A 25,110-nucleotide genomic window follows, 5' to 3' on the forward strand; every position below is an offset into this window, starting at 1 on the left:
TATTTACAGAGAGGTCGTCCATTGTGTCACAACAATGAATATTATTGAGTTTGAAGCCTATCAATTCAATCTGAGCCAGTGACGTCACTGAGACATGATGCGCTTTGTAGCGTCACCCGGTTATGTCACTAGGTTCTAATGAAGATGTGCGCGGATTGGCAAAACCACCCTCGCATGTTTTGGTTTTCTCTGGAATTTTTTTTAAACAAATGGCTATAAACAGCTAAAATCATATAACGTGGGTTTGTTTTTGTTCCTACAGATTTATTAACCTCAATTAATTTTAATTTCCATTAATTTTCAGTTATTTTTGACCAGCTCACAAAATTGTTTACAAATATTGGCCAAAGAAACTAAGCAACAGAAGCAGCAGCACAAACACATGGCAGTTATTTCTGTTTAAAAATGTGTTGAAAATTAGTAATGTAAGAGAGCAATAACCAATAAAAAGGTTTGTTTATGCAAAAAAGACAGTAACCAATGTCCCCCAAAAATACAACCCACGATGAAAAGAAAAGTGGTGCAAGATAGAATTGTCCTTGCGCCCTTCTACCCACCTCTATGTTGTATATTAAAAAGAACATGCATACAGATGTGTCCTCTTGCATCCTTGCTGCAGTCACACTAAACAGCCCTTCAAGTCGTGCCATGCCATGGCAGGACTCTGCAGCACCAAGAGCCTTTTTTTGCGTCTTGTGTGGTGAGTCTTGGACGCAAGTAATGCAAAATTACGCACAACCAGCCTCTGCTGATTAAAATGATAGGCAGCATGCCTGTAATCTGTGTGTAATAGCGTCTCTATCTGCATCCGCAATGAAACGTTAGTGTTTCGCAGTCACATAGAATATATGCATGCTGCATAGAATTTTAATCAGCAGAAGCTGCTTGTGCGTCCTATTGCATTATATTGTGTGTAAGATGTATTTTCGTGGCAAAAGACTCAAAACAGACGCTCAGTGTCAAGCGGCATTCACACGTTATGTGTAACGCGACTTGAGGACACATCTGTAGTTTAACAAACCAAACACTTCAGCCATAGGGACTGCCACCTTTGAGGCTGAAGTACTTGGTTTGTTTGGGTCCCCACAAATCAGTTTTTGGGAAGGACTACCTCTGATCACTAAAGAGGAGGTTGATAATGAAGGTGTTCACATGGAGATTGCATATGCTGATTCAAACTGCTGGTAGCCGATACTGGACTGCTTGTTATTTCTCTGACGTCCTAGTGGATGCTGGGAACTCCGTAAGGACCATGGGGAATAGCGGCTCCGCAGGAGACTGGGCACAACTAAAGAAAGCTTTAGGACTACCTGGTGTGCACTGGCTCCTCCCCCTATGACCCTCCTCCAGACCTCAGTTAGAATCTTGTGCCCGGCTGAGCTGGATGCACACTAGGGGCTCTCCTGAGCTCCTAGAAAAGAAAGTATAATTTTAGTTTTTTTATTTTCAGTGAGATCTGCTGGCAACAGACTCACTGCTACGAGGGACTAAGGGGAGAAGAAGCGAACCTACCTGCTTGCAGCTAGCTTGGGCTTCTTAGGCTACTGGACACCATTAGCTCCAGAGGGATCAAACACAGTACCCGACCTCGATCGTTCGGTTCCGGAGCCGCGCCGCCGTCCCCCTTACAGAGCCAGAAGCAAGAAGTTGGTCCGGAAAATCGGCGGCAGAAGACTTCAGTCTTCAACAAGGTAGCGCACAGCACTGCAGCTGTGCGCCATTGCTCCTAATGCACACCTCACACTCCGGTCACTGATGGGTGCAGGATGCTGGGGGGGGGGGGGGGGGGGGGGGGGGGGGGCGGGGGCGCCCTGAGCAGCAATATTAACACCTTGGCTGGCAAAAAATCACAATATATAGTCCCAGAGGCTATATATGTGAAAAATACCCCTGCCAGAATTCCATAAAAAAGCGGGAGAAGTCCGCCGAAAAAGGGGCGGGGCTATCTCCCTCAGCACACTGGCGGCATTTTCTCTTCACAGTGCAGCTGGAAGACAGCTCCCCAGGCTCTCCCCTGTAGTTTTCAGGCTCAAAGGGTTAAAAAGAGAGGGGGGGCACTAAATTTAGGCGCAATATTGTGTATACAAGCAGCTATTGGGAAAATCACTCAGTTATAGTGTTAATCCCTGCATTATATAGCGCTCTGGTGTGTGCTGGCATACTCTCTCTCTGTCTCCCCAAAGGACTTTGTGGGGTCCTGTTCTCAGTCAGAGCATTCCCTGTGTGTGTGCGGTGTGTCGGTACGGCTGTGTCGACATGTTTGAGGAGGAAGGTTATGTGGAGGCGGAGCAGATGCCGATAAATGTGATGTCGCCCCCTGTGGGGCCGACACCAGAGTGGATGGATAGGTGGAAGGTATTAACCGACAGTGTCAACTCCTTACAGAAAAGGCTGGATGACGTAAAAGCTGTGGGACAGCCGGCTTCTCAGCCCGCGCCTGTCCAGGCGTCTCAAAGGTCATCAGTAGCTCAAAAAAACGCCCGCTACCTGGGATGGCAAACACAGATGTCGACACAGAGTCTGACTCCAGTGTCGACGAGGTTGAGACATATACACAATCCACTAGGAACATCCGTAGCATGATCTCGGCAATGAATAATGTGTTACACATTTCTGACATTAACCCAAGTACCACTAAAAAAAGGGTTTTATGTTTGGGGAGAAAAAGCAGCCAGTGTTTTGTTCCCCCATCAGATGAGTGAATGAAGTGTGTGAAGAAGCGTGGGTTCCCCCGATAAGAAACTGGTAATTTCTAAAAAGTTACTAATGGCGTACCCTTTCCCGCCAGAGGATAGGTCACGTTGGGAGACATCCCCTAGGGTGGATAAGGCGCTCACACGTTTGTCAAAAAAGGTGGCACTGCCGTCTTAGGATACGGCCACTTTGATGGAACCTGCTGATAAAAAGCAGGAGGCTATCCTGAAGTCTGTATATACACACTCGGGTACTATACTGAGACCTGCAATTGCCTCAGCATGGATAGTGCTGCTGCAGCGTGGTCTATTACCCGGTCAGGACGGGAATACTATTTTGCTAACCATAGAGCATATTAAAGACGTTGTCTTATATATGAGGGATGCACAGAGGGATATTTGCCGGCTGGCATCCAGAATTAATGCAATGTCCATTCTGCCAGGAGGGTATTAGGGATCCGGCAGTGGACAGGCGATGCTGACTTTAGAAGGCACATGAAGATTCTGCCTTTATAAGGGTGAGGAATTGTTTGGGGATGGTCTCTGGGACCTCGTATACACAGCAACAGCTGGGAAAGAAAATTTTTTACCTCAGGTTTCCTCACAGCCTAAGAAAGCACCGTATTATCAGGTACAGTCCTTTCGGCTTCAGAAAAGCAAGCGGGTCAAAGGCGCTTCCTTTCTGCACAGAGACAAGGGAAGAGGGAAAAAGCTGCACCAGACAGCCAGTTCCCAGGATCAAAAATCTTCCCCCGCTTCCTCGGAGTCCACCGCATGATGCTGGGGCTCCACGGGTGGAGCCAGGTGCGGTGGGGGCGCGTCTCGGGAACTTCAGCGACCAGTGGGCTCGCTCACAGGTGGATTCCTGGGTTCTGCAAGTAGTATCACAGGGATACAAGCTGGAGTTCGAGGCGACTCCCCCTCGCCGTTTCCTCAAATCAGCCTTGCCTGTTGCCCTTGAGGGGAGTTAGTACTGGCGGCAATTCACAAGCTGTACTTCCAGCAGGTTATAATCAAGGTACCCCTCCTTCAACAAGGCCGGGGTTACTATTCCACAATGTTTGTGGTACCGAAACCAGACTGTTCGGTGAGACCCATTCTAAAAATTAAAATCCTTGAACACTTATATACGAAGGTTCAAGTTCAATATGGAATCGCTCAGGGCGGTTATTGCAATCCTGGACGAAGGGGATTTCATGGTATCACTGGACATCAAGGATGCTTACCTGCATGTCCCTATTTACCCTCCTCACCAGGAGTACCTTAAAATTGTGGTACAGGACTGTCATTACCAATTCCAGACGTTGACGTTGGTCTGTCCCCGGCACCGAGGGTATTTACCAAGGTAATGGCCGAAATGATGATACTCCTTTGAAAAAAGGGAGTTATAATTATCCCGTACTTGGACGATCTCCTTATAAAGGCGAGGTCCAGGGAGCAGTTGTTGGTCGTAGTAGCACTATCTCGGGAAGTGCTACAACAGCACGGCTGGATTCTGAATATTCCAAAGTCGCAGCTGGTTCCTACGACGCGTCTACTGTTCCTGGGTATGGACTCAGAACAGGAAAAAGTGTTTCTCCCAGAGGGGAAGGTTAAGGAGTTGTCATCTCTAGTCAGAGACCTCCTAAAACAAATACAGGTGTCGGTGCATCAATGCACGCGAGTCCAGGGAAGGATGGTAACTTCTTACGAAGAAATTCCTTTCGGCGGGTTCCATGCAAGGATCTTCCCGTGGGATCTGCTGGACAAGTGGTCCGGGTCGCATCGGCTGATAACTCTGTCTCCAAGGGCCAGGGTGTCGCTGTTGTGGTGGCTGCAGAGTGCTCATCTTCTAGAGGGCCGCAGATTCGGCATACAGGACTGGGTCCTGGTGACCACGGATGCCAGCCTTCGAGGCTGGGGGGCAGTCACACAGGGAAGTAACTTCCAAGGACTATGGTCGAGTCAGGAGACTTCCCTACACATAAATGTTCTGGAACTAAGGGCCATTCACAATGCCCTAAGTCAGGCTAGACCCCTGCTTCAACACCAGTCGGTACTGATCCAGTCAGACAACATCACGGCGGTCGCCCATGTAAACCTACAGGGTGGCACAAGAAGCAAGATGGCGATGGCAGAAGCCACAAGGATTTTCCGATGGGCGGAAAATCATGTGTTAGCACTGTCAGCAGTGTTTATTCCCGGAGTGGACAACTGGGAAGCAGACTGTCTCAGCAGGCACGACCTACACCCGGGAGAGTGGGGACTTCATCCAGAAGTCTTCCAAATGATTGTACACCATTGGGAAAGGCCACAGGTGGACATGATGGCGTCCCGCCTCAACAATAAGCTAAAACGATATTGCGCCAGGTCAAGGGACCCTCAGGCGATAGCTGTGGACGCTCTGGTAACACCGTGGGTGTACCAGTCGGTGTATGTGTTCCCTCCTCTGCCTCTCATACCCAAGGTACTGAGGATAATAAGAAGTATAGGAGTAAGAACTATACTCGTGGTTCCGGATTGGCCAAGAAGAGCTTGGTACCCAGAACTTCAAGAAATGCTCTCAGAGGACCCATGGCCTCTGCCGCTCAGACAGGACCTGCTGCAGCAGGGGCCCTGCCTGTTCCAAGACTTACCGCGGCTGTGTTTGACGGCATGGCGGTTGAACACCGGTTCCTAAAGGAAAAAGGCATTCCGGTGGAAGTCATTCCTACGCTGATTAAAGCTAGGAAAGATGTGATCGCAAAATATTATCACCGCATATGGCGAAAATATGTTGCTTGGTGTGAGGCCAGGAAGGCCCCAAAGGAGGAATTTCAACTGGGTCGATTTCTGCACTTCCTACAGTCAGGAGTGACTATGGGCCTAAAATTGGGTTCCATTAAGGTCCAGATTTCGGCTCTGTACATTTTCTTCCAAAAAGAACTGGCTTCACTGCCTGAAGTTCAGACTTTTGTTAAGGGAGTGCTGCATATTCAGCCCCCGTTTGTGCCTCCAGTGGCACCGTGGGATCTCAACGTGGTGTTGGATTTCCTGAAGTCGCATTGGGTTGAGCCACTTAAATCCGTAAGTGCTATAATGCCTCACGTGGAAAGTGGTCATGCTGTTGGCCTTGGCGTCGGCCAGGCGTGTGTCAGAATTGGCGGCTTTTTCATGCAAAAGTCCTTATCTGATTTTTCATATGGATAGGGCGGAATTGAGGACTCGTTCCCAATTCCTTCCTAAGGTGGTATCAGCTTTTCATGTGAACCATCCTATTGTGGTGCCTGCGGCTACTTGGGACTTGGGGGGACTCCAAGTTACTGGACGTAGTCAGGGCCCTGAAAATATATGTTTCCAGGATGGCTGGAGTCAGGAAAACTGACTCGCTATTTATCCTGTGTGCACCCAACAGGGTGCTCCTGCTTCTAAGCAGACTATTTGCTCGCTGGATCTATAGCACGATTCAACTTGCACATTCTGCGGCTGGAATGCCGCACCCTAAATCTGTAAAAGCCCATTCCACGAGGAAAGTGGGTTCTTCTTGGGCGGCTGCCTGAGGGGTCTCGGCTTTACAACTTGGCCGAGCTGTTACTTGGTCGGGTTCAAACACTTTTACAAGTTTGATACCCTGGCTGAGGAGGACCTTGAGTTTGCTCATTCAGTGCTGCAGAGTCATCCGCACTCTCCCGCCCGTTTGGGAGCTTTGGTATAATCCCCATGGTCCTTACGGAGTTCCCAGCATCCACTAGGACGTCAGAGAAAATAAGATTTTACTCACCGGTAAATCTATTTCTCGTAGTCCGTAGTGGATGCTGGGAGCCCATCCCAAGTGCGGATTGTCTGCAATACTTGTATATAGTTATTGCGTAACTAAAGGGTTATTGTTGAGCCATCTGTTGAGAGGCTCAGTTATATTTCATACTGTTAACTGGGTATAGTATCACGAGTTATACGGTGTGATTGGTGTGGCTGGTATGAGTCTTACCCGGGATTCAAAATCCTTCCTTATTGTGTCAGCTCTTCCGGGCACAGTATCCTAACTGAGGTCTGGAGGAGGTTCATAGGGGGAGGAGCCAGTGCACACCAGGTAGTCCTAAAGCTTTCTTTAGTTGTGCCCAGTCTCCTGCGGAGCCGCTATTCCCCATGGTCCTTACGGAGTTCCCAGCATCCACTACGGACTACGAGAAATAGATTTACCGGTGAGTAAAATCTTATTTTTACAGGATTTTTTCAGATTTTGATAAATAACATGCATGATCTCATTTCAAATGACATAACAGGAAGCAGGCTCCTAGATGGGGTAATGGCCTTACTTCTACTTACTGTGTATTCACAAATGATACAGATGGCTTGACAAATGTCAGGATTTGGGTAAAAATAATGACACAAGGTGGCTTTTTTGGTCTTATGCCCAGGCATGACAATGGCTTTCTCTTTTCATCACTGGCAAGAACTGCTGCCACTGGTTCTGACTTACTTTGGCACAAACAACATAGTCATCATCAACATCTTCATTAGCGTCAGCTGCACAAATATCCCCCTCATCCTGTTCTACTTCCACAGTGGCATCCTCAGTTTCGGTGTCACTATCTTTACTTGTGCTACTCACCCCGACATGTTCAGTGTGCGCAGAAATGGTGGAAGGGGGCTTTTCAACAAGTACAGTGTCAGAAATGTCATAGCTAATGGAACATCATCTCTCAACTGCGTATCATTCTGAAATACAATTCCATGGTATCGTTAACGCATCAGAATTGTTTAATACAATGTTTAATTCAACCATTAGGGAGTGTATGTTGAAAAAATTCTGCTTTAAGGGGGACAGTGCCTGGTAATCTTATATTTTATGCAACAAAATAAACACATTATCCGCTGGTTACCAATAAAACAACCTTTGTACAGTAGATTCAGGCATTCATGTGACTTTTCTCTATGTGCAGAGTCAGTGGCGGAACGACCACCAGTGCGAGCGGTGCCTTGCGCTGGGGCCCGCCGCTGTCAAGTGGCTCAAAGCCAGTGCAGGATGCAATGAGTTAAACTGACTCATTACATGCCGCCTGCTACTGTGTGCTGCGGGCCAGAGGAGAGTAGCAGCAGGGACGCAGCCACGGGGAGAAGGATTAGGGAGGGGGACTCGGGAGCCGCAGCAGCGCAGTGTAATTGGTGGAGGCGCTGCTGCAGCTGTCCCTCTCCTTCCACATAGGCTGGCCGCTTTGAATGCTGGGATGCGCTTCCCTCATCACAGCAGCGCCCCCACCAATCACACTGCGCTGCTGCGGCTCCAGTCCAGAGTCTCCCTCCCTCCTCCTCCGGGATCATCATCTGCCTGTACCGATCTGTCTGACTGTCTGAGCCAGCGGAGACAGTAAGTATAATCTGTTCTGTCTGTCTATTGTAAAAAGTGTAGAAAGGGGGACTGGCTGCTGTAATGTGTAAAAAATAATAATAAAAAAAAAAGGTGGCGCTGTCTGTTTTTTGGTTAGACAAGCGGGCGCTGTGAGCAGAACGGAAGTGACGAACTGGCGCGCGCGCGTGTGGGAGGAGTAGGAGGCTGAGTAGATCGGAGCGAGCAGCGGGGGGATTACTGCTGCCGCCGCTGCTGTGTGTATTTGAGGTCGCTGATGTGTGTGTGTGTGTGTGTGAGAGAGGGCCCTACCACTACCGGGCTGTTGCTGCTAGCGCAGCTAGTTGAGTGAGTGTGTGTGAGGGCCACATTCAGTGTGTGATAAGAAGGAAGCGAGAGGGCTGCTGCTGAGTGAGTGCTGCTGGGGGTGAGAGGGTGTTGCTAGGGGGGAGAGAGGGAGTGAGGGCTGCTGCAGCTACAGCCTGCGTGAGTGAGGACTGCGAACTGTGGACGAAGCAGGTGCCGGAAGCCGGGTGGATGAAGCAGCTGCCGGAAGCCGGAGCAACTGCAAGGAGGAGTATCGTTGACGAAGGAGAGGGCCCACTCGGATAAGTATTGATGATCTACTTTATTGTGTATGTGGTTGAAATGACTGTTTCTGCTGTGTTGTGAATATTGATTCTCTTCACAGCTAGGTCATAGTCAATATCGTATTGCATAGTTTTGTATTGTTTTGCATTGTTTTCGGAAGGTAATAGGAAGTTGAGTTTTCAAAAAATGGGAGGGGCCGTGATTGAGAATCTCACTCAGTGCGTGTTGTTCAAGATGTATGCGCACCTGGAGCAGCCGACCTAGTGCGAATACATATGCGTGAGAGGTGTTCGAACGGTTGCCCTGGTAGTCCAGGTAACTGATCTAGAGCAGACTGTTACGCGACTGAAAAATATTCATAATTTCGAGCAAGGTTTAGATAGAACAGTAGAAGAGTTGCGGGAGGGGTCACCGGTAGACAAGGATATTCAGGTAGCCAGCTGGGTCACTGTTAGAAGGCAGAATAAGAGTGGGAGGCACGACATCTCTGATCTATCAAACCCGAATAAATTTGCCCAATTGGATGAAGATTCGGCGGATGATAGCGAGGAAATGACGAAGCCGGAGGTAACTGTTCTCTCTAGCAACCGGAGGAGTGGTCCCTCTGGCTCAGATGGGATGAAAGTGAGGCACCCAGGCAGATGGTGGTGGCAGGGGACTCTGTCATCAGTAAGGCATATAGGGCAATCTATGTTGTCTCCCGGGTGCTCGGGTATGACACATCGCGGACCGGGTAGATAGATTGTTGGCAGGGGCTGGGAAAGTCCCGGCGGTCTTGGTGCACGTTGGCACCAATGACAAAGTTAGTGGTAGGTGGGATGTCCTTAAGAAAGATTATAGGGACTTAGGCCAGAAACTAAAAGAAAGGACATCTAAGTTAATATTCTTCGAAATATTACCAGTGCCACTCGCTAGCCCAGGGAGGCAAATGTGTTGCATAGAGACTGGAGTAGGAAGGAGCGGTTTGTGTTCCTGGAACACTGGGCGGACTTCTCAGTCAGGCGCCATCTTTTTTTGTCGCAATGGATTGCACCTGAATGAGGAGGGGGTTGCGGTGCTGGGGGGAAAGATGGTTAGTAGGTTGGAGGAGCTTTTAAACTAGGAGCCTGGCGGGAGGGTTTAGTTAAGGACTATGGGTCATGCAGCGAGAATAGTAAAGTTGGTGGTAGTGAGCTAAATGGGGGTGGAGAAGGGGGAGGGAAAGAGCAGCCTGCAAGGGTATTTGCATGGGTTCTAAAAAGGGTAGTAACAAAGGTATTGCAAACACATTAACTAACATTTATATGTCATCATTACAGCATATAGAAAAGGATGTACGTAGCATAAGGGAAAATACTTATGTCAGGGCAAAGAATTTAAGCCGAAACACTGGGTTTATCAAAGAGAAAAGTAAGGTGGGCAGTATTAAGTACGGTGGGGGTGGAAAGGGAGCGAAAAGGAAAGTTAGTAAGAGTAACTCTAGGGGGGCTCTAGTAAACTATGATAGGATACCTTTAAAACAGACAAGTGGGCAAGGGAACCACTAAACTAAAATGAATGCTTGCAAACGCAAGAAGTCTAGCAAGTAAAATGGGAGTATTGGAATTGTTAGCATCAAGGGCTGAGTATGATATTATAGGTATTACAGAAACATGGTGGGACCTAAAAAAATTTTTAAATACATAAACAGCAAAAGATTAAAAAAGGAGAACACAAGTCCAATAAAAGATGAATTTGGAATATTAATAAATGATGACAAATCAAAAGGGAAAATACTGAATACATTTTTTTCATCAGTGTTCACCAGAGAAGAATTGACGGTGGGAGTAGTGCATAGCGATAGTAATAGTAAGGATTCGTGGTTAGATACTTGTTTAAGTGAAGAAGTAGTCTGGGAGAGACTATGCATAATAAAGATTAATAAAAATCACCTGGCCCAGACGGACTTCATCCGGGGGCTCTTATGGAGCTTAGGTCACAACTAGTAAGACCCTTATACTTGATTTTCAATAGGTCAATTAGATCTGGCATGGTACTGAAGGATTGGCGTATAGCAGAGGTAGTGCCATTATTTAAAAAAGGATCCAAAAAATCATCCGGGTAACTACAGACCGGTTAGTTTGACATCTATAGTGGGGAAAATATTGGAAGGAATTCTAAGAGATAGCATACAGGAGTATCTGCAGACTACTAATGTTATTAGCAAGAACCCGCATGGGTTTGTGAGGGACAGATCATGTCAAACTATCTTATTTAACTTCTACAAGAAAGTGAGCAACAATCTTGACCAAGGCAAAGCAGTGGATATGGTCTACTTAGATTTTGCAACAGCCTTCGATACAGTGCCTCACAGGAGACTAATCATCAAATTAAAGGAGCTTGGCCTAGGAAAAACTGTTTGTACATGGATAAGTAACTGGCTGGACAAAAGGGTACAGCGAGTAGTGGTCAACGGGAAGTCTTCAAGCTGGACACCAGTAGTAAGCGGAACACCACAGGGTTCTGTACTCGGACCACTACTGTTCAACATATTTATCGATGACCTAGAAATAGGTCTGGAAAGCACAGTTTCAGTTTTTGCAGATGATACTAAACTGTGTAGGGTAATCAATTCAGAAATAGATGTGGAGTCTCTGCAGAATGACTGAATGACTTATCTAAACTTGAAATCTGGGTGTCTAATTGGGGAATGAGGTTCAATATAGAAAAATGCAAGGTTATACTTTTCGGGACTAAAAACAAACTTGCATCCTACATATTAAACAGGGAAAGTCTAGGGCTAACAGTTTTGGAAAAAGATTTGGGGGTGCTGATTGATAATAAGCGTAATAACCGTATACAATGTCAAAGTGCAGTAAAGAAGGCAAGTAAGGTGCTAGCGCGCATAAAACAAGGAATTGAGACAAGGGACGAGGATGTAATCCTGCCGCTGTACAAATCATTGGTACGTCCGCACCTGGAATATTGTGTTCCGTTTTGGGCACCACTGTATAAAAAAGATATTGGTGAACTCGAAAGGGTTCAAAGGCGAGCTACTAAATTGATTAAAGGACTAGAGGGACTGGATTACGAGTAAAGGCTTACTAGGTTGAACATGTATACACTAGAAAAGAGGCGTCTAAGAGGAGACATTATTAATGTCTTCAAATATGTAAAGGGACACTACAAAGAGTTATCGGAAGAATTATTTATTAAAATAACTCTGTTTAGGACACATGGGCACTCGTTGAGGCTGGAGGGAAAACAATTCTGTACACAATGTGGAGGAAAGGGTTCTTTACCGTTATGGCAATCGGGATTTGGAATTCCTTACCAAAGAAAGTGGTAATGGACTCTGTAAATGCATTTAAAAAAGGATTGGATGAGTTTCTGATTGAAAAGGATATCCAAGGTTACAACATTTAAATTATTGACGTTGTTACTATGTTACCATGCCGTAATGTGTAAAAAAAATGGTCCGTCTCTCTGCCGTAATGTGTATAAAAAGGGGACGCTCTCTGCCATAATGTGTAAAAAAGGGGAAGCTCTCTGCCATAATATGTAAAAAAGGGGACGCTCTCTGCCGTAATGTGTAAAAAAAGGGGACGCTGTCCACCGTAATGTGTAAAAGGGGCTCTACCTGGTGTAGTGGTGCTACAGTGCGGCGTAATTTGAATAATGGAGACTACTGTGCATCGTTACATGAATTGTTATTATTTTGTGGCCACACCCCTTCCCCATAAAGCCACGCCGCTATATTTTTTTTTACCTATGCCGCGCACTGCCTCTATTTTACATAGAGGGGGGGATCCGATGCCGTTTCTTGCACACAGTGCTAAAATGTCTAGCTACGGCACTGTTGCTAGGTATCCATTTCCCTGGCCCTGAGCAGGTCCCCCTCACCAGATCCTCTCCAGGGGTGAGGGGGTGGACTTGGACGGGATGAGGGGGGCCCCAAAGCATTTTGTTGCACATGGGCTCACCGCTTGCTAGTTCTGCCTGTTCCTGTTCAAAGTTACTGGCGTTTGTTTACTGTACCCCAGGATGCATATTAGCTGAACTTAGTCATCCATATTACTTGGTCTTCCAAAGACTGCTGTCCCAAAAAACATTTTAGGAGTATACGTGTGCACACTAAGCGTATGCTTAATAGTTTTTTTCCAACAGCTGTTCGTTTGCTAAATGGACAAAAGGAACAGGGTTCATTTTTAAATTAAATGTTTATTGCTTGTTCCACTGTACAGGGTGCTCATATGTTAATTTCATTGACATTTTATGACTGTCTTGTTAATGACAAATAAAGTATTGTATTGTATTGTATTGTATTGTATTGTATTGTATGGTATGTGTCTACAATTAATCGGTTCCAAGTGTAAATACCAAGAGCTTCTGGTGCTGGCAGGTTGTTTCTCCTGCTGTGTCCTAACACTCGTTCTCAGGGTTTAGATCCTTCCAGCTGTCATAGTTTCTGGGTACCAGAGGATGAGGGGGCTGATCCATTCTGCAGGCAAGCAGTCCACATACAGGTTTCTAACTTTTATTTTATTGTAGATTTGAGATTGTAATGGAAACCTACTCCAAAACAACGTACAGTATGGATCAAAACAACAATAATAATAATAATAATAATTTTAATTTGCAATTCACTAGTTGTATAGAGACCCACTCCATCTCTTTTCTTGATATCATGTTATCTGTTGATAACAATCGGATTGTGACAAAAACTTACAGGAAAACAGTGGATAACTATAATTTCCTACATTATAATAGCTTGCATCACAGATCATGGGTGAATAACATCCCCCGTGGACAGTTGCGGCGAATACGCCGTAACTGTAGTGACACTGCTACCTATGAAATACAAGCTAAGGAATTAACCACTGCCCTTCATCATAGGGGTTATCCTATAGGATTGACAGATACAGCTCACAAAGAGATCTCAAAATTAAAAAGAGACGATCTTTTGGATTACAAGGGAAAGAAATCTTCCTTTGATCCGAATGATCCACATTTTATTACTAAATATAATACTGCTTCTAATAAGGTCAAGAAGATCTTAGCAAATAATTTTGCTATTCTCCATGCCAATCCTCTCCTCAAAAATTTATTAAGGAAACTCCCTCGGATATCTTTAAGAAATCTTCGAACCTACAACAAAAGTTAGCTCCTATTTTTTTCATTGATAAAAGACAAGTTTGAGTCTTCCACAGACATCCGTTCCCTACAGTGGCTTCCAGAGTTGTTTTAGATGCGGTCATAATATCTGTATGACTTGTTCCTTTATATTAAACAATACACAATGTTTTAAAGCTACAAATACTTCAGATTGTGAGACATTTGAGATACAGTCCTTTATTAATTGCAATAGCGTATATGTTATATATGTGCTAATATGCAATTGTAACAAGAGGTATGTGGGAAGAACTACTAGACAACTAGACATGTGTCCTCACATGGACTATCCAAAAAAAATTTGGATTTCCATTCTAGTAATCCACGTGACGCGAGATTGCTCGGTATTGAAACAATAGGTCCAACACCAAGGGGAGGGTAGGTACCGAAAATTATGTGTGAGAGAGAATTATTGGATACACAAGTTGGGGACCCTCGTTCCCGAGGGACTTAACAAATTTATCGATATAGATCTCTGAATTTTTTTTCCATTTGTACTTTATGTAGTCATAGAAATGTAACCCGTTTCCCCACCCCTTTCCTTTTTTCCCTTTCCTTAATTCTTTATATCTTGTAAACGTTTTAAATTTAGCAAAACTCATCTACACAAGCAATAAAATAATATAACTGTATAATCAAACTCTATGTTCACTATATCCATTTTTGAGCATGGGGTGGTTACATTTCGTGTTATCCTTGAATTGATTTATATATACATAAAAATTGTACCTTTTTTAATGTACCCCTATGATTGGTGGTTATTACTACATATCTCTTAATTCTCTTCCTTTTTTTGGATTTTTCTATGTTCTTTTACCATTCTTCTCTCAGCTATTTATTATTATTATTATTATTGTTGTTGTTTTTTCATTTTATAATATACCACTGTGTTTCTTTTCTTACATTTAATCGTGGAATAATTATGGTGTATATATTTAGTTTTATTAATATTGTTGTCTTTATTATACTCCAATTTATAGTATTATATTGTTTGATCTAGTGCTGTGCTGTCTGATAAAGACATAAGAATGTGGTTAATTAATGCAAACGACCATGACTATCGTGCCCTTTGATTACAAACATAATGCAGGTGCTTCACACATGGGGTATAAAACTCCGATCCTGGCAATAGGAGTCATACCTTTTGAGAAAGTCACGTGAGCGTGACGAAACGCGTTAGACCTTCTCCCTATTGTGCCGCTTCAAACCACTGCTGTATGCACAGGCTCCGGTGAGATCCCGTGTAGGTCTCCTGAACTACAGCCAGTGCTTCCCGGCACCAGATGAGAACATGGCCGGCTTCCCCTCAGCACTTACAGTGGTCCATCTCTGGAAGTGAATCAGCAGCCGTCCACGAGGTGTGCATAGCCTTGCTCTGGTTCTCCCTCGATAATAAGATCAGGTAACCAGCACGGTGGGACGCCACACTTACCTTGTCTGGTAACGGCTTCCTTCCACCAGCAGGTCTGCATGAGCACAACTGTTCTCCACCTGTTCATTGAGCTGAACTGTGATATATACTATTAGACTCTATAAAGGGACTCTCAGTTAAAGTATATCAAGTTTTCATTGAAGCATAATGAGACTGGCTTATAATTCAGCTACCTCCGTTTTCATTTAAACCAGTGAATCAAACGGATTTTAAGTTATATACAGTCTAGAGTAACAGACAACACAGCACTTGTTACATTGTTGCCTTTGCAATTGATACATGTATTATGTGACTAGGTGCTTCATCGCGCCCTACAGGCGCTCTTCACACCGTCGCAAGGGGCTACGCCCCCTTAACCCTTGCATGCCTTTCTGGGGTTCAATATTTGTATTATATGGAGTATTACCTGCATTCCTGTGTTAGTGGTTAAATATTGCACAATGAAAGGGCGTGCGATGGTGAAGGAGGCGCAGCCCCTTGCGACGGCGTGAACAGCACCTGCAGGGCATGATGTACAGAATGTAGCGGGTGCGGGGGGGACTGCGGATGGGGGAGGGTGTCGGTAGATGCTGCAGGTGGAGGGGGGACGGAAGCGCGGGGGGGGGGCTGTGGGATGGGAAGGGGCGGGGGTGCCGGGGGTGGGGTAGGGGGTCCGGAGGCACCATGGGTGGGGGAGGAGCAGGTACAGGTGGTGCAGCGGATGGGGAAGGGGGTCTCGAGTCGCTGCAGGTGGTGGAGGGGCAGGTGTGGGGGTGCCGTGGGTGGGTGAGGGGGGGGGACCACGGATTGAAGAGGGTGTCTGCAGATGTAGCGGGTGGAGGGGGGGCAGGTGTGGGGGAAGACATATATGGTGGGTGGATGGTGGAGGGGGCCTGGAGGTGCTGTGGGTGGTGGAGGGGCGGGGGAGTGGGAGCCGCGGGTGGTGTAGGGGGTCTGGAGGCACAGCGTGTGGGGGAGGGGAAGGTACGGAGGTGTGGTGCATTGGGGAGGGGTCTGAAGGCGCTGTGGGTACTGTACCTGCCAAAAAGGTAGTTGGAGGGTATGCAGTAACACGATGGGGCCAGGACAGGGGCGACGGGGCCAGGACAGAAATGATAGGGACAGGATAGGGGTGACATGGCCAGGGTAGGGGCGGCAGGAACAGGACAGGGGTGACAGGGCCAGGATAAGGGTGACAGGGCCAGGATACGGGTGAAAGGGCCAGGATAAGGGTGACAGGGCCAGGCCAGGGGTGACAGGGACATGACAGAACAGGGCACGGAGAGATTGGTATTAGGGACAGAACAGTGGTGACAGACAGATGTGTCTTACCGGAATCACTGCTGCTGGCTGCTGCTGTTCCACTCCAACCTGTTGGGATCTGCTGCTGGTGGAGACTTGGCATGGCTGACTCTCTCAGGCTGGAGTCCTGCTTCCTCTGCCCGTCCGCATCCCTCCCCTCCTCCTCAGTCACACACCGCGGACCTCGCACAGCTGCCGGGCACTGTGGTAAGGGAAGACTGGGAGTGACTGGTTAGCCCGCAGGAGACGCTGCAGCTGGAGGGAGTAGGGGGTCATAGCATGCAAGCGGCGTGGACCTCGCGGCTGCCGAGCACTGTGGAAAGGGGAGACTGGGAGTGATTGGTTAGCTCCCAGGAGACACTGCGGTTGGAGGGAGGAGGGGGTCGGAGCCTGCAAACAGCGCGGACTTCTGCAGCGCTATCCGCCGGCTAAAGTGTGTGAAGGAGGTGGGTGCACCTCATTGCGGGCGGCAGCGCTGCAGCTAGCGGTGGGGTTGCCGGGACTGGAGATAACAGAGGCGGTACGGAACCTGCACAGCGGCTGGTGCCCCACAAAACTGCAGCTAAGAAGTGTGGAGTGTGCCAGAAAGTGACACTCCTCCGCGCCAGAGAGCCCCTGCTGAGTATGCTGATATGGGGGGATCAAGCACACAGTGAGCCGGTGCTCGTCTGTCTGTATGGCATACCCCCTCACACACCCTCATACCTCTCCACTGTCCCTATTTCCGCTGGACAGTCCCATTTTTTGGGGTCTGTCCCACCCGTGGGCCGCAGTGTCCCCTGGTGGGGGGGGAGCAGTTGGGAAGCTCCTGAACTCGCTGTTCTGCTTAGCAGAGCAGCGGTGAATAGATGCGCACAGCGTCTATTTAGTGGAGACAGGAGGAGAGGGGGCATCAGGGGGTACAGATTAGGGGGGGTTCCGGCAGCAGAGCTGGATTAAGGGTGGGCAGGGGGTACGTACCGTGGGCCCCACAGTTTTAGGGGCCTCCCCGGCTGGAGTAGCTTTGTTCCAGCTCTGTAGCTCCCCCGTCCTGCCAGCAACAGCAGCAGTATTGTGCTACAGTCAGCACACTCTTCTGCGTGTTGGCAGGTCTGTGGTGGTGCAGGGAGGCCTCCATGCTTTCTTCTGCCTGTGCGGGTGTGTAGGGGGGAGCGACCACCCCCTCTGGATTTACACCTAGCTGAGGGGCCAAAATCCCATAAAAAAAAAATCTCCGGAATTTGCATAAGAGGGCATGGCCACGTGGGCGCGATTAGGCCATGCCCCAAACCCACAGCAGGCACAGCAATGAGATAGAACCCCCCCTGTTTCAAGTGCCTTGGGCCCCCCGGACTGATAATCCGTCCCTGGGGGCATGCCAGCAGCTCACAGAGCACTGGGCATGCCCCCTCACTGACGAAAACGGGGGCCCTCCCATGAAGTCACGCCCCATTTTGTTGGCCACGCCCCCTTTTCGCCGCCTGTGTGTCCCTCCTTCTGCCTGAAGAAAGCTGGGAGGTATGCACCCCTGCCTGTGCCATGCCCATACCATCTGCTTCTGCTCCTATAGATTTGCCCAGATCTGTGACTCATTTGACTAACTCCGCCCAATGTTGTGACTCCGCCCAGCGTTAGCAAATGAGTCACAAAGTCACAGATCTGGGCTATTATATAGGAGATTATTGTCTCTTGTGATTTCAGTTTTTTACTGTGCACAGTAATTTTTAATCTATATTGTGAATCTAAATATAAAAATTCTTTTTTATGCATTTAATCATTGGAATAGTGTGTTGTTGTTGTTTTTTGACACACGGTGGTTTTTATATTTATACACATACATTGTTCCAAACTCTGCTAATCCCGTGCGCAGTTATTACCCTTCTTTCCTGCTTTTATTATACAAACCTGCATAGGTTTGTTTACAACAGCGAAGGGGAGTAGCGGAGATAGGAAGAAATATTTACACATATATGTTGAACTGATAATTAATTGGTATTCTACAATTCAGCGCCTAGGTTCTTTTTCCTATGGATCAAAACAAAAGTGCCCGTAAGTTCAGACAATAGCTGCGTTTAGTTACTAAACTCTGCATGCATCTTTGATGGATAGTGTATACTGACTTCACTTGTATAATCCTCACCCTTTACTACCCATATCTTCCATAATCATTGGTTTTAAAATGGACAGTACTGTATACTTGAGAACAAGAAATTGACATATGTCAAAGAGCTGATATGAAGAGAACAGAGAAATTGTGTTTTTAAAAAATGAATATGCAGTAGCATCCATTGTCTTCAAATGCCCTAATGTCCCTTTAAGGTATGGAATATGCAGGGCCGGAGCTTCCACTAGGCAGCTTTAGGCAGCTGCCTAGGGGCGCCGGATCCTGAGGGGGCGGCCTGCTACAGCTGCCTGAAAAAGGTAGCATGGTCCTACCTCACAGTCGCCGCAATCCCCCCGGCACTCGTATCTTACAGCAGTCGCAACTGGCAAGCTCCCATATTGCAGCCTCCAGCTCCGCCTCCACCTGGCACAAGAAGTTTCTTTGACAGCTCCTGGAGTCCTGGCTGGGGGTGACATGTGGCGCTGCTCTTCATTGCAGGCTCTTTCGCAGACTACTCAGTCCCAACTCTGCATCGCATCCCACAGGTAAGGTGGCTGCACAGTGCACTCTCTGCATTTGATAAGGAAAGAGGGGTAGAGCAGCAGTCTGTGGAGGGGGGGGGGGGGGCAGCAGGCATGCACACAGTCTGGGGGGAAGGGATGAGCAGCAGCACGCACATAGATGTGGAGGAGATAGAACAGCAGACATTTAACAGACTGGGGAGATGGGGAGAAGAGAGCAGCCATGCAACAGACTGGGGGTGGGGGAGAGCAGCAACATGTCTTTCACCTGATGGGCGGGTAGGGGGAAGGGGCGGTAGGCATAAGTTTTGCCTAGGGTGCCGAGAAACCTTGCACCGGCCCTAAGTATATGCATAAGATTTTTTTAGGGCTTACAGATTGGCTGTTGATCATGCATATAGCATGGCCATACCAAGGGCAGTGTGACTGGTTCTGCTGTCCAGGGCATGAGGCAAGCTAGCTATTCTTTTTTTTTTTTTTTTTCAAAATATCTTTATTGAGGTATAGGAAATACAATAAACAATAGTAGATAAGGACGTATAGTCCAACCGTATGCAGAATCACAATGGTCATCTAGACAATCGCATACTAGGTGATAGGGATCCAGTAGAGAACCTCATATTTTCCTTTTTCTAATTAAGAGCATCCAAATACATGTAACAGAGTAACACATAGCAAAAAATAAATAAAAGTAATGGTACATGAGAACAGCAATTGTGTTCCTGATAGGGGAGAAGGATTGAAAAAGCAATATAACATGCTAATGCGCCTCCCCCTTTGGGGAGTGCTAAAATAAAAAATAATAAACTAACAGAAAAGTAATAACAATAACAGTACCTGCCGAGGCTAAGGGACCGCCGACCCATCCACGGAGACATCATCAGAGCAAGGAAAGATATGTAGATGAGAAAGATCCAGAAAAAGAAAGGGAGAAAATAAATGAAAACAGCAGAAGAGGAGAGAGGGCACAGAAAGCTAGTGTGGGTGTCAGAAATCAAGATGATAGAGAGGAGAGAGAAGAGAGAGAGGGAGAGGGAGGAGGAGGGGGTAGTCATGGGAAAGAGATGGGAGGGTTATCTGCTAGAATTTGGTACCCGTACCAGGTGGTGCAATGAAAGCTCTGTTTAACGGCTATTTTTGTCGGAGTGGGTAGTTTGTTAAAGAACCGTCCCCAGCATTGAAACAACATGGGGGTTAATATTTCCTTGTTGAGGGAAGTTTCTAGCCAGTCCATCGTGAATAGGAATAACAATCTAGAAGTAGCTAATGTCAAAGTGTGTGTGTGTGTGTGGGGGGGTGTATCGGATATCCATTATTGAAGAATGACTTTCCTGCCCACCGCTGAGAGAATCACAACTAGTTTCGCATCCTGGGAGGGGAGATCATGTTGATCACGAACATAACCAAAGAGAGCCCAACTCGGAAGTTCCATAGGTGTGTAGTTCAGCCCAGAAATTTTGGATATAGTGGCAATGCCAAAAGCAGTGCATATGGTAAGCCACTGGTGAAGAGCATTTTATACATTTTGCCGAGTCGGACAGGCCCATCAAATTACTCCTCTTTGGTGATACATAGGCTCTGTGTTATATCTTATAGGACATTTCCTGGTATAAGCTAGCTGGGATGAGTTTAAGGGAATCTGTAAAGCTATCCATCACAGCCTCAGGGGACGTGGAGGGGATTTGAGAGGACCATTTTTGTACTTGAGGTAGATCTGTGGTGGGTATATGTTCTGTGCGTATGCGGGTGTATATGGTCGAAATGGAACAAGTCCCCGAGAGTAGATGTGTATCCAAGGAATTGACAAAGTCCAAAGCAGTGAGGTGGGAGAGGACTGATTGTATATAGTGTGAAGCTTGGAGAAAGTAGAAGTCATGGTGGGGGCTAACCAGGGACGTGCAGGCAGGGGAGGCAGTGCCTCCCCTGTCATTCTCCCGTCATTAATGATTACAATAATATAAAGAAAATACTTATGACACATATTCTGTGTCCTTTGTATATGCTTTATATTACTGTAATGATTTGTACATTTTAAAACAGGTTGAAATTGGTTTTGGAGGCACCGAGAGCGGTGCCTCCTGCGGATAATGTTAAAGGGCCGTAAGTGGGGGGCGGGCAGGGGTGGCGGCCAAGTTGAAGGCTGTAAAAGCCCATTCCAAAAAGCATGAGAAGCGGCACCTGCCTCAGTGACAGGGGCGTGCTTTCAGCACATATGGAAGCACGCCCCTGTCACTGCTGCAAATATGATTGGGCACCAGAATTTAAGCCCACCCTGTGGACCAGCCTACCGATCACCGATCATGCCCGGCCTGCGGCTTTTCTCCCAACTCTCCATTCCTGGTGGCCTCTGCTCCCCTGACTACGCGGCTGCTGAATTGACACCACTACCCCCCTGCTCAGCGCCGCTCATCACTTCCGCCCGCAGGCGCCGCTCATCACAGCCCCCCCGCTCATCACTCTTTTTCGCCGCTCATCACCCCCAGCCGGCGCCGCTCACTACCCATCACATCCCCCCCAGCTCATCACCCTCTGCTCGCCGCTTATCATCCCCAGCCCCTGTCCCCGCCGGCGCCGCTCACTACTCATCACATCACACCCCCCCTGCACATCACCCTCTTCTCGCCAGCACCGCTCACTGATCATCACCCCCCCTCCCCCCGCTCATCGCCCTCATTTCACTACTAATCCCCCAGCCCCTGCCGCTCATCACATCACCGCCCTCATCACCAACAGACCCCCCCCTCCGTTCATCACAGCTACTCATTGCCATTGATCATCACCCCCCCCTCACCTCTCCTCATAACAGTTGCTCACTGCTCCCCCCTCCTCATCACCCCCAAGCCCCCCCACTCATCACAGCTGCTCATTGCCATTGCTCATCACCCCCCCCCCGCTCACCTCTGCTCATAACAGCTGCTCACTGCTCCCCCCCCTCCTCATCACCCCCAGCCCCCCCACTCATCACAGCTGCTCATTGCCATTACTCATCACCCCCCCCTCACCTCTGCTCATAACAGCTGGTCACTGCTCCCCCCCTCCTCATCACCCCCAGCCTCCCCACTCATCACAGCTGCTCATTGCCATTGCTCATCACCCCCAGCCCCCCCCCGCTCACCGCTGCTCATAACATCTGCTCACTAATCGATACCCCCATTCCCATCCGCTTACCGCCGCTCACTGCTCACTCCCCTCCCCCCCCCCCCCCCCCCCACTGCCGCCCGCCGCTCACCTGTCAGCTGGAGCGAAGGCAGGAGAAGTTGCAGAGTCTTGGCCGCAACATCTGGCAATATGTGAGAGACCACAGCCGCTATTGACAGGTGAGTAGCTTGTAAACTCCCAAACACCCCCCCCACCCTGTTTTGCCGATCTATCTTTTTGCTGATGGGTGCCGTGACATTACGTCGCCGCGGCTGCACACGCAACAGACCAGGAAGCTGTGAGCTGGGGGAGGAACCGCGGGCCGAGGAATTTACGGCCCGTTGCTCCACCCCCAGCTCACAGTCAGCCTCCTGGTCTCTAGGTCATTGGGCAGCTGGGGAAGCTGTAGTGCCGGGCCGTGCCCTGCTGCCTTTCTCTCTCCCTAGTCCCTACTGTATGCACTTGCTGTTCCTCCCTCTGTCACTCTCCCTGTGCCTATGTCCCTGCTGTCACTTTCCATGTCCCTCAGTCAATCTCCCTGTCCCTACTGTCACTTTCCCTGTCCCTCTCTCTGTCACTTTCCCTGTCCATATGTCCCTGCTGTCACTTTCCCTGAATTTTTTCTCATTCCATGTGGCATAACGTGAATGTCGGCTCATTCAGTGTGCTTCAAGGTGAATTTCGGCTCATTCAGTGTGCTACAAGGTGAATTTCGGCTCATTCAGTGTGCTACAAGGTGAATTTCGGCTCATTCAGTGTGCTACAAGGTGAATTTCGGCTCATTCAGTGTGCTACAAGGTGAATTTCGGCTCATTCAGTGTGCTACAATTTGAATGTCGGCTCATTCAGTGTGCTTCAAGGTGAATTTCGGCTCATTCAGTGTGCTACAAGGTGAATTTCGGCTCATTCAGTGTGCTACAATTTGAATGTCGGCTCATTCAGTGTGCTACAATGTGAATTTCGGCTCATTCAGTGTGCTACAATGTGAATTTCAGCTCATTCAGTGTGCTACAATGTGAATTTCGGCTCGTACCGTGTGCTATAATGTGAATTTCAGCTCATTCAGTGTGCTACAATGTGAATTTCGGCTCATTCAGTGTGCTACAATGTGAGTTTCGGCTCATTCAGTGTGCTACAATGTGACTGTCGGCTCATTCAGTGTGCTACAATGTGAATTTCGGATCATTCACTGTGCTACAATGTGAATTTCGGCTCATTCAGTGTGCTACAAGGTGAATTTCGGCTCATTCAGTGTGCTACAATGTGAATTTCGGCTCGTACCGTGTGCTGTAATGTGAATTTCAGCTAATTCAGTGTGCTACAATGTGAATTTCGGCTCATTCAGTCAATCTCCCTGTCCCTACTGTCACTTTCCCTGTCCCTCTCTCTGTCACTTTCCCTGTCCATATGTCCCTGCTGTCACTTTCCCTGAATTTTTTCTCATTCCATGTGGCATAACGTGAATATCGGCTCATTCAGTGTGCTTCAAGGTGAATTTCGGCTCATTCAGTGTGCTACAAGGTGAATTTCGGCTCATTCAGTGTGCTACAATGTGAATTTCGGCTCATTCAGTGTGCTACAATGTGAATTTCAGCTCATTCAGTGTGCTACAATGTGAATTTCGTCTCGTACCGTGTGCTATAATGTGAATTTCAGCTCATTCAGTGTGCTACAATGTGAATTTCGGCTCATTCAGTGTGCTACAATGTGAATTTCAGCTCATTCAGTGTGCTACAATGTGAATTTCGTCTCGTACCGTGTGCTATAATGTGAATTTCAGCTCATTCAGTGTGCTACAATGTGAATTTCGGCTCATTCGGTGTGCTACAATGTGAGTTTCGGCTCATTCAGTGTGCTACAATGTGAATTTCGGCTCGTTCAGTGTGTTATAATGTGACTGTTGGCTCATTCAGTGTGCTACAATGTGAATTTTGGATCATTCACTGTGCTACAATGTGAATTTCGGCTCATTCAGTGTGCTACAAGGTGAATTTCGGCTCATTCAGTGTTCTACAAGGTGAATTTCGGCTCATTCAGTGTGCTACAAGGTGAATTTCGGCTCATTCAGTGTGCTACAGTGTGAATTTCTGCTCATTCAGTGTGCTACAATGTGAATTTCGGCTCATTCAGTGTGCTACAAGGTGAATTTCGGCTCATTCAGTGTGCTACAATGTGAATTTCGGCACATTCAGTGTGCTACAAGGTGAATTTCGGCTTATTCAGTGTGCTACAAGGTGAATTTCGGCTCATTCAGTGTGCTACAAGGTGAATTTCGGCTCATTCAGTGTACTACAAGGTGAATTTCGGATCATTCACTGTGCTACAATGTGAATTTCGGCTCATTCAGTGTGCTACAAGGTGAATTTCGGCTCATTCAGTGTGCTACAAGGTGAATTTCGGCTCATTCAGTGTGCTACAATGTGAATTTCGGCTCATTCAGTGTTACAATGTGAATTTCGGCTCATTCAGTGTGCTACAAGGTGAATTTCGGCACATTCAGTGTGCTACAAGGTGAATTTCGGCACATTCAGTGTGCTACAATGTGAGTTTCGGCTCATTCATTGTGCTACAATGTGAATTTCGGCTCGTTCAGTGTGTTATAATGTGACTGTCGGCTCATTCAGTGTGCTACAATGTGAATTTCGGATCATTCACTGTGCTACAATGTGAATTTCGGCTCATTCAGTGTGCTACAAGGTGAATTTCGGCTCATTCAGTGTGCTACAATGTGAATTTCGGCTCATTCAGTGTGCTACAATGTGAATTTCAGCTCATTCAGTGTGCTACAATGTGAATTTCGACTCGTACCGTGTGCTATAATGTGAATTTCAGCTCATTCAGTGTGCTACAATGTGAATTTCGGCTCATTCAGTGTGCTACAATGTGAGTTTCGGCTCATTCAGTGTGCTACAATGTGAATTTCGGCTCATTCAGTG

The 25,110-nt window shown here is 47.5% G+C and overlaps 1 protein-coding gene across 1 annotated transcript in view; it reads left to right on the forward strand.

The window, feature by feature from the left end:
- The window catches only part of SH3YL1 (SH3 and SYLF domain containing 1), a 297,391-nt gene that overhangs the window by 155,525 nt on the left and 116,756 nt on the right, over window positions 1–25,110 (forward strand). The gene's annotated exons all lie outside the window — the stretch shown is intronic.

This window comes from Pseudophryne corroboree, chromosome 4 (genome assembly GCF_028390025.1).
Source record: "Pseudophryne corroboree isolate aPseCor3 chromosome 4, aPseCor3.hap2, whole genome shotgun sequence".
NCBI lineage: Eukaryota > Metazoa > Chordata > Amphibia > Anura > Myobatrachidae > Pseudophryne > Pseudophryne corroboree.